Genomic DNA, 15,049 nt, shown 5'->3' on the forward strand with positions numbered 1-15,049 from the left:
GCTATGTTCAGCCACTGCTGATTTGGACAGCCTGAAAAATCAGCAGTGGCTGAACATAGCCTAACTCAAACAGGGCACAGTATCTTATTCCAGGACACCAAAATACTGGACAACACTTCCAACTACTTTGTCAGACTGCACAGGGAAGCCATTGAAATTCACAAGCATAAGCAAAACTTCAACAGGAAAGAAGAAACCTTAAGAATGAACAGAGCATGGGCTCCAGTTCTGAAAAACACCAGGCCAACAAAACCCTCCACACCCGACAATAGCCCTGCAGAGAAGATTAGCACATCAAGCACCAATCCATATGCAAAAGAACCTCCTCAGGATACAGTGAAGCCTCCCGCCATTAGCATTCCACACCCTGGGAAACTCTTGCAGAATGACTCAGCTCAACCCCACCCCTCCTGAGTAGATACAAATGACCTACATCTTTTCCACACTGTGACACTGAGAGATCTCTGTCTTTTGGTGCTACACCTCTGAAGATGCCAGCCACAGCTGCTGGCGAAACGTCAGGAACTACAATGCCAAGACCACGGCAATACAGCCCGGAAAACCCCCAACAACCATAGTATGCTGTCTGTTGCAGCTGCAAAACAAGAATGTAACCATTTCACAGGGGAGGGGAAGAGACTTCGATTTCTTTGTACTCTTGCCTAGACAGAGCTATCGTGTTCTCACGTAACTTCTTAGGTTTTCGCGCCTAAATGCAAACTGCTCCAGGGGAGGGGAGGAAAGATGCTCCCTATATCAATAGCGCTTTTGCCTGTATAATCATTCCTGCCAACTTTCCCATCTATGGATGTACCCATGAACTAAATGGATCTCTAAATAAAAGTCTTTCAACCAATGCACTGGAGTGCTTGCTGTGAGGGGCTTGGGGGGTCTATCTGCCATGGCCTGCTGTTCCTAGAACTGACAACCAGATGTCAACATGACGGACTTGACTGTACAATACAGATTACGACCCCCCGAAAGAGACGCAAGCACCACCTGTGAGCAAAGGCAGGAATTGGAAATCTAGGGTTGGCTCCAGATAGTTTCCCCCCCCCCTCTAAATCTTGCCCAATTCTTTTCCTCACCACAGTCCTGTCCCACATGGCTTTCCCCCCATGCTAATCCCAGGATCCCCAGCGAAGCCTTTGTGGTGATCAAAGAGGATCCACTCCTCCTCTTTCCACCAGCAGAAAAGCTGTCTAGGTACAACACATATATCTTCAACCCACTGCAAGAAAGATCCCTGCACATAAGCATTGCATGGGGACAACACACACGTGGGGGGGGGGGGGTAGAAGCAATTAAGTGCGCTGCCCTTCATTGTCACATGCAACAGAATGTGCTGACCCTATGTGCATTCACTCCATGGGCAGACAGCATCTATGTGCACACAAATTGTGTTTGCACAGAAACCATTCTCATGATTGGAAACACTGATTTTCAAATGTTCCTGAGCACATGGTTGAATTCTAAGTTCAGGATCAATGCGGTGGGGGATGGGGCCAGCATGCAGGCTGCTGCTTTCCTTCTATGCAGCCGAGCCCTGTGCACAAGTAAGGGCTAAAGATTCTGTTCCGATTAGGGCAAGTTTCAGTCCAGTACCTCCCAACTTCCTAGGTTAGCTGCTGTGTTACCTAGAACACCATCTGCCTTTGCGCTTCTGCTACACGCTTGGTTCCTGCATCGGTTTGCTGCATATCAGCAAGACAATGTATTGATCTTTCTTCCCCTTTCCAAGTGTGATGCTTCCACCAGGGGCACCCAGGGATGTTTCAAGTGGCCTCCGAGATCAGAGGAAACCATTCCAGTGCTGATATGACCACAGCACACTTCTGAGAGATGAAACTTGCGCCCTTGCAAATTTCATACTTGCAAAACTCCGTGGATGCACAAACCGGGGAAGAAACGCATTTTGTTTTATTTACTCGATTTTGTTGTCCGCTCTCACCATGGCAGGCTCAGAGAGGAGTAACAATCAGGTTAAAACACATTAAAACATACATAAAACACACAAAATTATACAATGATAAAACTCAGTTCATACAATAAAACTCAAGATGGTGGTGCCCAAAATATGCCCAGGAGGGCACTCAAGGAGCGGGAGCTGGGGAGAGCAGCCAGTCTGATGGAAAGTTCGGAGGGGGTCACAATACCGCCCCCCTCCCCCAGACAGGAGGCTAGTGGGGAGGCATCCTACACCCCAGCCTCAACCATATGCCTGGCGGAACAACTCTGTTTTACAGGCCTGATGAAAGGATAATATGTCTGGTTGAGCCCAAGTTTCTGCAGACAGAGTGTTCCACCCGGTTGGTGCCAGGACCGAAAATGCTCGGGCTCTGGTCAAGGCCAGGTAAGCCTTCTAGAGGCTGGAGATCACCAGTTTTTTTTCCAGCTCATCGAAGCATCCTCTGGGGCACAGATGGTAAGAGGCGGTCCCGTAGATATGCTGGTCCCAGTTCGCTAAGGGCCTCATATGCTAAAACCAAAACCTGGAACCTGATTCGGAATTCTATGGGAAGCCAGTGCAGCTGTTGTAAGACAGGAGTTATATGTGCCCTAAACAGAATACCTGCACGGACACACACAGCTGCATTTTGGACCTGCTGTAATTTCCGGACCAGACCAAGGGAAGCCCTGCGTAGAGCGAACTGTAGTAATCTAGTCGGGAAGTGACTACTGCTTGGATCACTGTCTTTAGGTCGTGGACTGAAAGGTACGGGGAAAGCTGCCTGGCCTGTCGTAGATGGAAGGCGGCAGACCTGGCAACCGCTGTGATCTGAGCTTCCATTGTTAAGGAGGCATCTAGCATCACTCCCAAACTCCTAACGGTCAATGCAGGCTCAAGAAGTGCCCCATCAATGGTCGGGACCCGGATCCCAGCACCCAATGACCCATGACTCGGATACAGAACCTCAGTCTTTGTGGGATTCAATTTCAGTTGACTCTGCTTCAACCATCCAGACGCAGCCTCCAGGGCTTTAGCTAGAACATCTGGGGCAGAGTCTGGCCAGTCGTCCAGAAGCAGATACAACTGGGTGTCATCCGCATACTGGTGACAACCCAGTCTGACACTTCGCACCAGCTGGGCAAGGGGGCGCATATAAATGTTAAACAACTTTGGGGAGACTATCGCCCCCTGAGGGACGCCACACCAACAGGTGTCACAATGACAACTTTTCCCCTAGCGCCACCCTCTGTCCCCGACCGTAGAGAAAGGAGACAAGCCACTGCAAGGCCACCCCTCATATCCCCATATCGGCGTGTGTAACTTTACACAGGAACTGGGTTTGTGTAGCATGCAAGCCAGGTAAAAGCAACTAGAGAGCCAAGAAATATCTTGAAGAGGGAGACTTTGGATTTGCGCTCTGTAGGAAACCATGGAAGGAACTTCCTGTCTGTTTGGAAAGCATTTTCAAGATGTGAAGTCCTAAAGCTAAATAGAGAGCTTGCCACACTGTGAGTCACCGGGCCTGGTTAGGGATTTCACTTCGGAAAGCGGGCAGGGAAACAAGCTGTGAAAAGCCTGGGAAAGAATGTCGACGGACAGAGTGGACATTTCAAAGGCACACAGCAAGACGGCCGCTGCCTTGAGAAAGAGAACACACCCCGCTGAGCTGCCTTGTATCTGTGTCATACTCCACATATGAAACAGATTCCCAAGAAGTACAAACAAAGCACTCCACTCCTCCTGTAGACCAGGGGTTTTTTTCTGGGAAAAGAGGTGGCGGAACTCTCAAGAGGAAAATGAGGAACACACACATGGGATTCTTTGAAATCGTATTATTTTCAAGCACTATTGCCGAGAATTTTCAAGAGGTGCCGGAACTCCGTTCCCCTGCGTTCCCCCTGAAAAAAAGCCCTGCTGTAGACTATGCCAAGAGCATGAGATCCCGGGGTAGAAGAATACATATAGAAGGCCTTAAGTTCAAACAACAGGTTCATAAAATGCAAATTGCTGGATTTCACAGCCTCAGCGGGTAAGGCAGGGCAGGGAAAATTTAACCCATCAGTCTTCACTCAGATTTACTGTTTGGAACAAATGGGCCCAGTCTGCTGTTAGCATTTTAAAGACAGGCCCTACAGGGGTGAGGTGGGACTCTTTCTTTTTAAAAATATTAACAGTAGCATGGGGGGAATTCATTTGAAGAGCAGAACTGATTGGAGATTAAAGAGTTAAAATCTCCTCTTCCTTGCATGGCCTGAAGACCGTATAAGTCAGCAATTTTTATTTGGTAGATAGAATTATCTTTATCTCAGGCATCTGCATCCTGATGTACCAACCACAGGCATACCCCTACCCACCTCTTCCCCAACGAGGCCACAGCAACTCAAAACCTCAAGTTCAGCCCCAAACTAAAATATGTTGGGTAATCAACGCAATCTCAGCTTCAGCTGAATGTTACAGTATTTATAAAAAGATAAACAATAAAGAAGTATAGCAACAGAATTTGAAATATATTAAACACCTGGAATGCCATAACAAAAAATGTTGCTGGTATATTTAAATCATATCCTTTATTTCACTTTTTGATTATATGAAAACAATTTTGTTAACACCGCTTCAAAGAACAATAAAATGCTTACTTAAAATTCTCGGGAATTGTGCATTGTTTATCAAGCTTTTAAGGTATATATAATACTGATATTGTTTCTTTTGCATTGATAGCCAATTAACTTTTCTGTTTCTTCTTCATTACAGCTTTTTAAATTAACATTCATTTTGGTATCTTCAAGTGTTTTCTTCCATGTTAATATTTTTTCTAACCTTAATTTTAAAGCTAACAAACTTTTCAAACATTTGAAGCATTTATATGTTGTTTTTATTTGCATAAGTCACACTTTGTACTGGACTTTAAAATACACCAACATACTTTTCCCAATTTGGACACATTTTTGCAGTTGTTAGCAAAATCAAAAAGCGTCCAGTAGCACCTTTAAGACTAACCAATTTTATTGTAGCATAAGCTTTCGAGAATCAAGTTCTCTTTGTCAGATATTTGACCAGTTTCTGTACCATGCATCTGACGAAGAGAACTTGATTCTCGAAAGCTTATGCTACAATAAAATTGGTTAGTCTTAAAGGTGCTACTGGACTCTTTTTGATTTTGCTATTGCAGTTGTTAGTTAACTCAATATTTTAAATTATGTTAAGAGGTTTCCCTACTCTTTCCTCCCGTTTACCTGATTTTTTCCCCATTTCATCCTATTAATGTATCTCTTGACTAATTCACAGTATACATATTCTCCCCAAGTCAGAAAACGGGCTCTCGTTTCTTCTTGAGACATCTGTTACGAAGTCTCTGGTGGCTGCAACTTCAGTTTTCAAATGTAGACACCCCAAACCACTTCCTATTATTTTAATGTTCTAATATTTGCCACAAATTTCCAGCCCTCGTTTTCTTTCTGTTCTGGATCTCACATTTCCCTTCTGTGTTTCCAGTCCTGTCCATTTAAATTATCTTTCTGTTAGTAGAGCAAGTTTTGGGTCCAGTAGCTCCTTAAACTTAGAGCCAAGCTACAAGTGACGCCTCACACAGGTTGGACACTTGTCAGCTTCCCTCAAGTTTTGATGGGAAATGTAGGCATCCTGGTCTTGCAGCTGTAATGGAGAGCCAAGCTGTAAAACCAGGGCGCCTACATTTCCCATCAAAACTTGAGGGAAGCTGACAAGTGTCCAACCTGTGTCAGGCGTCACTTGTAGCTTGGCTCTTAATTTCCAGGGTATGAGCTTTCGGAAGGGAGCTTTGACTCCCTGGAAATCTAGTTGATCTTTAAGGTGCTGCTGGACCTGAATCTCGCTCTTTTACTACAGACCAACACAGTTACCTGCATGAAATTTTCTGTTAGTGTTCCGAAAAGTCATAGTTTTTACACGTTACTTTCTCCAAGCAGAAAACTGACAAGCTATTTAGGAATTATTTTCAATTGACATGCTGACTCTGACAGGCTATAGAGTCCCTGGGCTGGCAGACCTTATCTAGGAGTTCACCCCCACTTTGGCTACTGTTCCAAGTGCTGACCGTGGCCTTCAGGCTTTGGCAGCTCTTGGGGGGGGGGGTTGGACACCATTATTTGTTTGGGTTCTCAGTCTGGAGGATTTCGCACATGAATGGTCGGACACTCAAACACAAAACTTGTACAAATGGATGTTTTATTAACACAGAGGAGTGTATGCAGACGGCAGGAACCACTCCCTTTAAGGCACAAACAAGAGGCATTAAAAAAATAGCTAGACTAATCATTATTAGTGCTATCTAACTAAAACATAAACTTGCTGACTTGCATTCTGAAGAGGCTTGAGGCTCATACTCACAAATCCATAACCCATGCCAGGCAGGTAGTCATCTCAGGCCTGACCTGGAGCAAAGTCTCTCACATGCTAACACAGCATGGAATGATCCAACAACCTCTCAGTGAGAGTGTGTGGCGTAGTTGCGCGTTTTTTGAACAGCGAGGAGCCATCCTTTTCTAAGATTGCCAGCCAATCAGAGGCACCTTGTAATCAGCCATTGCTAGGCTGAGGAGGCGTAGGTGCAGAGCCAAGACTCCCTTGCGTCTCAAGGACGCCTTCCCCAGGCAACAGCTCCAGGTGCAATTAATTACAGATTAATTAATTACTCCACTCCTAGGGTGTCAGGCCAAACTGGGCCTGTAAGAACTTAGGAGCCTGAACCAATGTAGGCAAATGGGCTTACTGTGGCTCTGCTAGACAGACCTCCAGTCAATTTTCTACTCGGCCTTGAAGCTTTCAGCTGAGCAAAAAAACCCCAAAAAACTGTAGCTCGGCTTGCATCCATTATCATCATCATCATCATCATCATCATCATCGAAGGCTTTCTGTGACACTGAGAGATCTCTGTCTTTTGGTGCTACACCTCTGAAGATGCCAGCCACAGCTGCTGGCAAAACGTCAGGAACTACAATGCCAAGACCACGGCAATACAGCCCGGAAAACCCACAACAACCATTATTATTATTATTATTTCGATTTATAAACCGCCCATCCTCAGGGGCTCTGGGCGGTGAACAGTTAAAATCAATAAAAACAAGAAAACAGTAATTCTCAAAACAACATACAATAAACAATAATAAAATAAATTAACCAAATACATTAAGGTGCAATGGTGGGGAGAACCCCACCCACCCCAAAGGTGGGAGGCCGACATGGCACCGCCCCCTTCAACCACCGAACGCCTGGCAGAACAGCTCTGCCTTACAGGCCCAGCAGAACGATAATATGTCCCTCTGGGCCCGGGTCTCCATTGACAGAGCGTTCCACCAGGCTGGGGCCAGGACTGAAAAGGCCCTGGCCCTGGTTGAAATGAGGCGGGATTCCTTAGGGTCGGGGACCACCAGTAAACATTTATCTGCTGATCGAAGTGGTCTCCGGGGAACACACAGGGAGAGGCAGTCCCAAAGATATGCCAGTCCCAACCCTCTCAGGGCTTTAAAGAACCTTTAATTTATCCCTTTCCACCACTGCCTATGGACCCTCTCCAAGGATCTTTGCACTGTTCTCAACTGCTCTTGCTCATCCTGTAGAATACTCTATCTGTACACGTACCAATCAAGCTTTTACGGAAGATAGCCTTGTTCTTGCGTGCAGTACATCCAGAATCTACTCCTGCCCTCTCCCTGCAACAAGCGTGTTCACACACTAGCCACTGCTAACTCTACACCGACACATAAGAGACAGTTCCAGGTTAGGATGAAGGATCTGACATTCAAGACACCCCTGCCGAGGACTTTACTTTGATTAAGCAAAACAGAACAGGGAAAATGAATAATTAAGGGAACTCTGTTAAGACAATTCAATAATTCTTTGGATCAACACCAAATGAGTGACTATTCTTTCTATTCCTGGGGGATACTTTCTGGTCTAACAGCAGACATCCCTGACTTTGTGTAAATCTGTTAATGTTTATAGATGTCACGAAAGTCCTGCCACAGGTAAGGGGCCAAAATGTGCTTTTCAAGTACTGAGTGTTTGCTCTCAACAGCCTTTCCAGCTGGCAGCGGGCCAAGCATTTAATGTTTTCAAAGTATCAGCCAGCTGCAGTTGCGCTCTTGCCTCCAAAGCATGGGAGATACAGCGGAGGCAAAACGTTATCTTTGGACCAGCTTAAAAACAGTCTAGGAGGATCCAAACTTCTAACTTTTGTTTGTCTGATGTTCAAGAAGTCTAAAAGAACCATGCATGGGGATGACTGGAAGCAAATAGTATGAAGTATGAAGCCTCAGATCATTGAATGAAAGAGAACAGGAACACCACCGGGGAGGCGGCTGTACTGAGGTGCAACTTCAGGGCACTGTAAAAGCTTCGCCAGCAGCACGCAGAACGGATTGTGAAAGACAGACCTGCAAGACCTGAGCAACCTGACGTTACCAATAATACGGTACAAACTAGTCTGAACCAAACACACAGTCAGCAACCTGCTGGCTCTACTTAGTTAATTTATAGCCACCACTTTTCAGGTAAGTGTACAAGCATCCCACTTCTAGCTCTCCTAAGATAAAAGATGCATTGAGGGGCCAAGTGTAATGAATTTATTTTGGTTTGAAGTCGTACTGAACTACTTGCCTTAATTTTTTCACCCTTGTGGACCAAGAACGGTGTTCTCAGCTGCTCACAAAAGAGGGCAATAAAAGCAGAGGCAAACTGTGTTGCCCTCTTCCCCAAGAACATCCAATCTTTTATCCTAAACAAACCTGTGAAGTGATCTTCCGGGGTTGGTTCCAGCTTTCTTATGGGTATTTCTACAGATCACGGGTATTGGTATTTCTACAGCACCCCTCTCCCCCCCCCTTTACCGAAGATTGATACACTTGTACTGTTGGAAAGCACAGCTCCAATCATGAGATCTGTATCATAAGAACGTAAGAACACAAGAGAAGCCATGTTGGATCAGGCCAATGGCCCATCCAGTCCAACACTCTGTGTCACACAGAGGCCAAAAAAACACGTGTCCTCAGGAGGACTGCCAGTGGGGAAGGGACACTAGAAGCCCTCCCACTGATTGCCCCCCCAAACACCAAGAATACAGAGCATCACTGCCCTAGACAGAGAGTTCCATCTATTCCTTGTACCCAATAGTCACTGATGGACCTCTGCTCCATATGTTTATCCAATCCACTCTTGAAGCTGTCTATGCTTGAAGCTGCCACCACCTCCTGTGGCAGTGAATTCCATGTATTAATCATTCTTGAAGAAGTGCTTCCTTTTATCCGTTCTAACCCGACTGCTTAGCAATTTCATTGAGTGCCCACGAGTTCTTGTATTGTGAGAAAGGGAGAAAAATACTTCTTTCTCTACCTTCTCTATCCCATGCATAATCTTGTAAACCTCTATCACGTCACCCCTCAGTCGTAATTTCTCCAAGCTAAAGAGACCCAAGCGCTTTAACCTTTCTTCATAGGGGGAGTGTTCCATCCCTTTAATCATTCTAGTTGCCCTTTTTTGCACTTTTTCCAGTGCTATAATATCTTTTTTGAGGTGTGGTGACCAGAATTGTACACAGTATTCCAGATGAGGCTGTACCGTTGATTTATACAGGGGCATTGATACTAGCTGATTTGTTTTCAATTCCCTTCCTAATAACCCCCAGCCTAGTGTTGGCCTTTTTTATTGCACACTGTATCGACATTTTCACTGACTTATCTACCTTGACTAGGGCCATGTGCTTCGGGTTTCTGATTCGGATAAAATACCCAAATCAGACCCTATTTGTAAAGATTCGGGATTCCCGAATTGGGGCCAGCATGCTGGCTCCGATTTGGAAATCCCAAATCAAAGCTTCCCTGAAGCATTCAGGTTGCTACGGGGCAAGTTTAAAGGGCCCTTTCCCTGCCTCTTGCAAGTGGCAGGTCCCTTTAAACTTTCAGCTGGCAGGCAGCTGGGAAGGAGCTCTTTAAGCTATCAGCTGTCAGGTGGCAGGAGGGATCCCCCCCACTGCCTGACAGCTGATAGTTTAAAGGGACCTGCCACTTGCAAGAGGCCCCTTTCCTGCCACTTGCAAGCGGCAGGTCCTTTTAAACTATCAGCTGGCAGGTGGCAGGGGGATCCCCCCCCGCCAGACAGCTGATAGTTCAAAGGACCCTTTCCTGCCACCTTGCAATGCGGATTACACAGTGTGAGATTAGTACAGTCAATATCAGGAATATTTCCATCAACAATGCCATAGGGTAAATAGATACAAGTTCACAGAGACATAGCATTAGCAGGAATCCAATGCAACCCAGCCCCCTGAATCATTTTGGAATGCTCCGAATCTTTACGGAGCATTCCAAATCTTTCGGGTAAACCTGAAGCAGGAAACCTGAATATTTTTGGGGTGCACACCCCTAACCACGACTCCAAGATATCTCTCTTGGTCAATCTCCACCAGTTTGGACCCCATCATTGTGTATTTATATTTGGGATATTTGGCCCGAATGTGCATTACTTTGCACTTGGCCACGTTGAACCTCATTTACCACGTTGACGCCCAATCAATTTATTTTACAACATTTTTATTCCATCTTTCCTTCAGGTTGCTCAGAGATATGTATGGAGTTTCTAACCGTTTTATCATCTTGAAAGGTTGCTGTGAAAAGTCAGGCTGGCCCAAGGTCATCTAAAAAGCTTTGTGGCCTACTATGGCTTCAAAGTCAGGGATGCTTCACTCCAAATCAGCACTCTCATCAGTGGACACAATCCTGAGATCTTCCCTGAAGTTCATACACAGAGTAAAGTGTATTGTAGGGAGGGGATCTCAGAAGATCTGCAATGAGTTAGGAATTATAGACTTCACCACTACGTTGCATTGGATTCCTGCTAATGCTATGTCTCTGTGAACTTGTATCTATTTACCCTATGGCATGATTTATGGAAATGTTCTTGATATTGACTGTACTAATCTCACACTGTGTAATCCGTCCTGAATCTCAGTGAGAAAGGCGTATAAACGACATAAATAAATTAAATAAGTCTTTCAGATGTTAAAAAGCTATTTTCTGGATACTCATAGGACAGGGGGAGACTTCAGGGGACAGGCTGCAGTGAAAAGTTCCACACCTGTGCACCCCTTTGGCGCTTTACATCTTACACACTCAAACTATCCATTTTACATGTGACGGGAAGCAGGACCATGAGTGATGACAAAGACATGCTGCTATCATATGTAGTTTGGACCTGAAAACAGGATTGCACCTACTTGTAACTGTTGCTCATCAAGTGTTCTTCTGTGCAGTCCCACATGGGAACTGTGCATGCGCAGGCCTGTGCATGTGCAGTTCCCATGTGGGACTGCACAGAAGACATGATGAACTTAACAGATTTTCTTCTGAGTAAGCAAGCATAGGATCAGGATGGAAACTGGCAACATCCACCTCCATGAAAACAACAGGTTTTAATTCCAAATAAACACAATGAAGTCTGGCCTGAAGATAATCAGTCCTCAGCTTTAAAAAAAAAAAGAGATCTGAAGCCTCTTTAGTAAGCATGGTTACACTCTGCTACGAATTCTGAACAAAGACTGGAGTTCATTTAAGGGAGAAAGCCATACCCCAGTGGATGTTTATATCTTTGGGAACTGCAGTGGAGGATTTTCAAAATATCATTTAATCATAAGGTTTAAATGGTTTAATCCAGAGAAAGGGACCATCTGTTAAGAGTCTGAAGTAGGTCAGTCTGGAGACCAAGAGCGGCTTCCCAAGGACCCAAGCAGGCAATCAGTTGCTGCACATGAACTGCACCACTGAGAGCCAAGCTACAAGAGGCGAATTGCACGAGGAGGAGCACGTGAAGGGAGTCGCAGTGTTAGCCAGGAAGCTGAGCTTTAAAAGAGATCGGAAGGCTTTGTCAATTTCCCCTCTCTACAGAGCCAGGGGGATCCTGCTCAGAAAGTTTATTTCCTCTTTGCATCCTAGGAGGGGAGGTGAAACTGACAGAGCCTTCTGGAGGCAACCAGGAAATTAACAAACCCTCTGAGCAGCTGGCTCTGTAGAGAGGGGAAATTGACAAAGCCTTCCAATCTCTTTTAAAACTTAGCTTCCCAGCTAACACTGCGGATTTGACAGGAGCCTCTTAGATCCCAGTGCAACAACAGTCACCACCACACCACACCATCTTCTCGGTGATTTGACAGGCGTCTCCTACATCCCAGTCCAACAACAGTCACCACCACACCACACCATCTTCTCTGTGATTTGACAGGCGTCTCCTAGATCCCAGTCCAACACCAGTCACCACCACACCACACCACACCATCTCTCTGTGATTTGACAGGCGTCTCCTAGATCCCAGTCCAACACCAGTCACCACCACACCACACCATCTTCTCTGTGATTTGACAGGCGTCTCCTACATCCCAGTCCAACAACAGTCACCACCACACCACACCACACCATCTTCTCTGTGATTTGACAGGCGTCTCCTAGATCCCAGTCCAACACCAGTCACCACCACACCACACCACACCACACCATCTCTCTGTGATTTGACAGGCGTCTCCTAGATCCCAGTCCAACACCAGTCACCACCACACCACACCACACCACACCACACCATCCCTCTGTGATTTGACAGGCGTCTCCTAGATCCCAGTCCAACACCAGTCACCACCACACCACACCATCTTCTCTGTGATTTGACAGGCGTCTCCTACATCCCAGTCCAACAACAGTCACCACCACACCACACCACACCACACCACACCACACCACACCACACCACACCACACCATCTCTCTGTGATTTGACAGGCGTCTCCTAGATCCCAGTCCAACAACAGTCACCACCACACCACACCACACCACACCATCTCTCTGTGATTTGACAGGCGTCTCCTAGATCCCAGTCCAACACCAGTCACCACCACACCGCACCATCTTTCTGTGATTTGACAGGCGTCTCCTAGATCCCAGTCCAACAACAGTCACCACCACACCACACCACACCACACCACACCATCTCTCTGTGATTTGACAGGCGTCTCCTAGATCCCAGTCCAACACCAGTCACCACCACACCACACCATCTTCTCTGTGATTTGACAGGTGTCTCCTACATCCCAGTCCAACAACAGTCACCACCACACCACACCACACCATCTCTCTGTGATTTGACAGGCGTCTCCTAGATCCCAGTCCAACACCAGTCACCACCACACCACACCATCTTCTCTGTGATTTGACAGGCGTCTCCTACATCCCAGTCCAACAACAGTCACCACCACACCACACCACACCACACCATCTCTCTGTGATTTGACAGGCGTCTCCTAGATCCCAGTCCAACACCAGTCACCACCACACCACACCATCTTCTCTGTGATTTGACAGGCGTCTCCTACATCCCAGTCCAACAACAGTCACCACCACACCACACCACACCACACCACACAACACCATCTTTCTGTGATTTGACAGGCGTCTCCTAGATCCCAGTCCAACACCAGTCACCACCACACCACACCACACCATCTCTCTGTGATTTGACAGGCGTCTCCTAGATCCCAGTCCAACACCAGTCACCACCACACCACACCATCTTCTCTGTGATTTGACAGGCGTCTCCTACATCCCAGTCCAACAAGTCACCACCACACCACACCACACCACACCATCTCTCTGTGATTTGACAGGCGTCTCCTAGATCCCAGTCCAACACCAGTCACCACCACACCACACCATCTTCTCTGTGATTTGACAGGCGTCTCCTACATCCCAGTCCAACAACAGTCACCACCACACCACACCACACCACACCATCTCTCTGTGATTTGACAGGCGTCTCCTACATCCCAGTCCAACAACAGTCACCACCACACCACACCACACCACCTCTCTGTGATTTGACAGGCGTCTCCTACATCCCAGTCCAACAACAGTCACCACCACACCACACCATCTTCTCGGTGATTTGACAGGAGTCTCTTATATCCCAGTCCAACAACAGTCACCACCACACCACACCACACCATCTCTCTGTGATTTGACAGGCGTCTCCTACATCCCAGTCCAACAACAGTCACCACCACACCACACCACACCACACCACACCACACCATCTCTCTGTGATTTGACAGGCGTCTCCTAGATCCCAGTCCAACAACAGTCACCACCACACCACACCACACCATCTCTCTGTGATTTGACAGGCGTCTCCTAGATCCCAGTCCAACAACAGTCACCACCACACCACACCACACCACACCATCTCTCTGTGATTTGACAGGCGTCTCCTAGATCCCAGTCCAACACCAGTCACCACCACACCACACCACACCATCTCTCTGTGATTTGACAGGAGTCTCCTAGATCCCAGTCCAACAACAGTCACCACCACACCACACCACACCATCTTCTCTGTGATTTGACAGGAGTCTCCTACATCCCAGTCCAACAACAGTCACCACCACACCACACCATCTCCTCTGTGTGTGGCATATAGTAGCCAACTTGCAAAGAGGTGCTTGCTGGAAGCAAAGTGCAGCAAGGAGGAAGGCAGGATAGTGCTATTGCCACTTCCTCGTTTTGGGGAGTTTTTAGCCATCCCAGCTAAAGCTCAAGCCATGGTTTCAGCGTCTCCTGAAAAGTCCTGGCTAAGGCTGCTGACAGGGACACAGCAAAACAGTGCTTCTCACAGCTGGCTAAACAGCTGGGGGCTGGAAACTGTGACAGGAAGACCAGGGGGCACGCAGGCACTTGCCGGCAGCTCGTTAAACCAGACAGCTTCATCCACACATGCATACGAGCACAGCACCACCTACATCGCAAACGGGTAACGTGCTGCTGCAGCCACCCAAAGATGACGTGGTTTAAATGAGATGGCAGGCACATGAAATGCCACATAGATAAGGCTTTTTGCACAGCCAGCATTGCACTTAAACCAGGCCCAAAGGCCAGCCTTCTCGATGGCAATAAATCTGCCTCCGCAAGGTTTTTAAGGAGGGCTTTGCAGCTCTAAAAAAAAAGAATTCTGAATTGGCTGAGCTGAAGCTGGGGAGGCAAGGTGGGCACTGCCTTTCATGGCACAGATGAGAGAGCGCATGCCAGGTACCTATGCC

General features: G+C 46.9%; 1 protein-coding gene across 2 annotated transcripts in view; it reads right to left on the minus strand.

The window, feature by feature from the left end:
- The window catches only part of WIPI1 (WD repeat domain, phosphoinositide interacting 1), a 72,084-nt gene that overhangs the window by 33,437 nt on the left and 23,598 nt on the right, over nucleotides 1–15,049 (minus strand). The window lies entirely within an intron of this gene.

This window comes from Eublepharis macularius, chromosome 4 (genome assembly GCF_028583425.1).
Source record: "Eublepharis macularius isolate TG4126 chromosome 4, MPM_Emac_v1.0, whole genome shotgun sequence".
Lineage (NCBI taxonomy): Eukaryota > Metazoa > Chordata > Lepidosauria > Squamata > Eublepharidae > Eublepharis > Eublepharis macularius.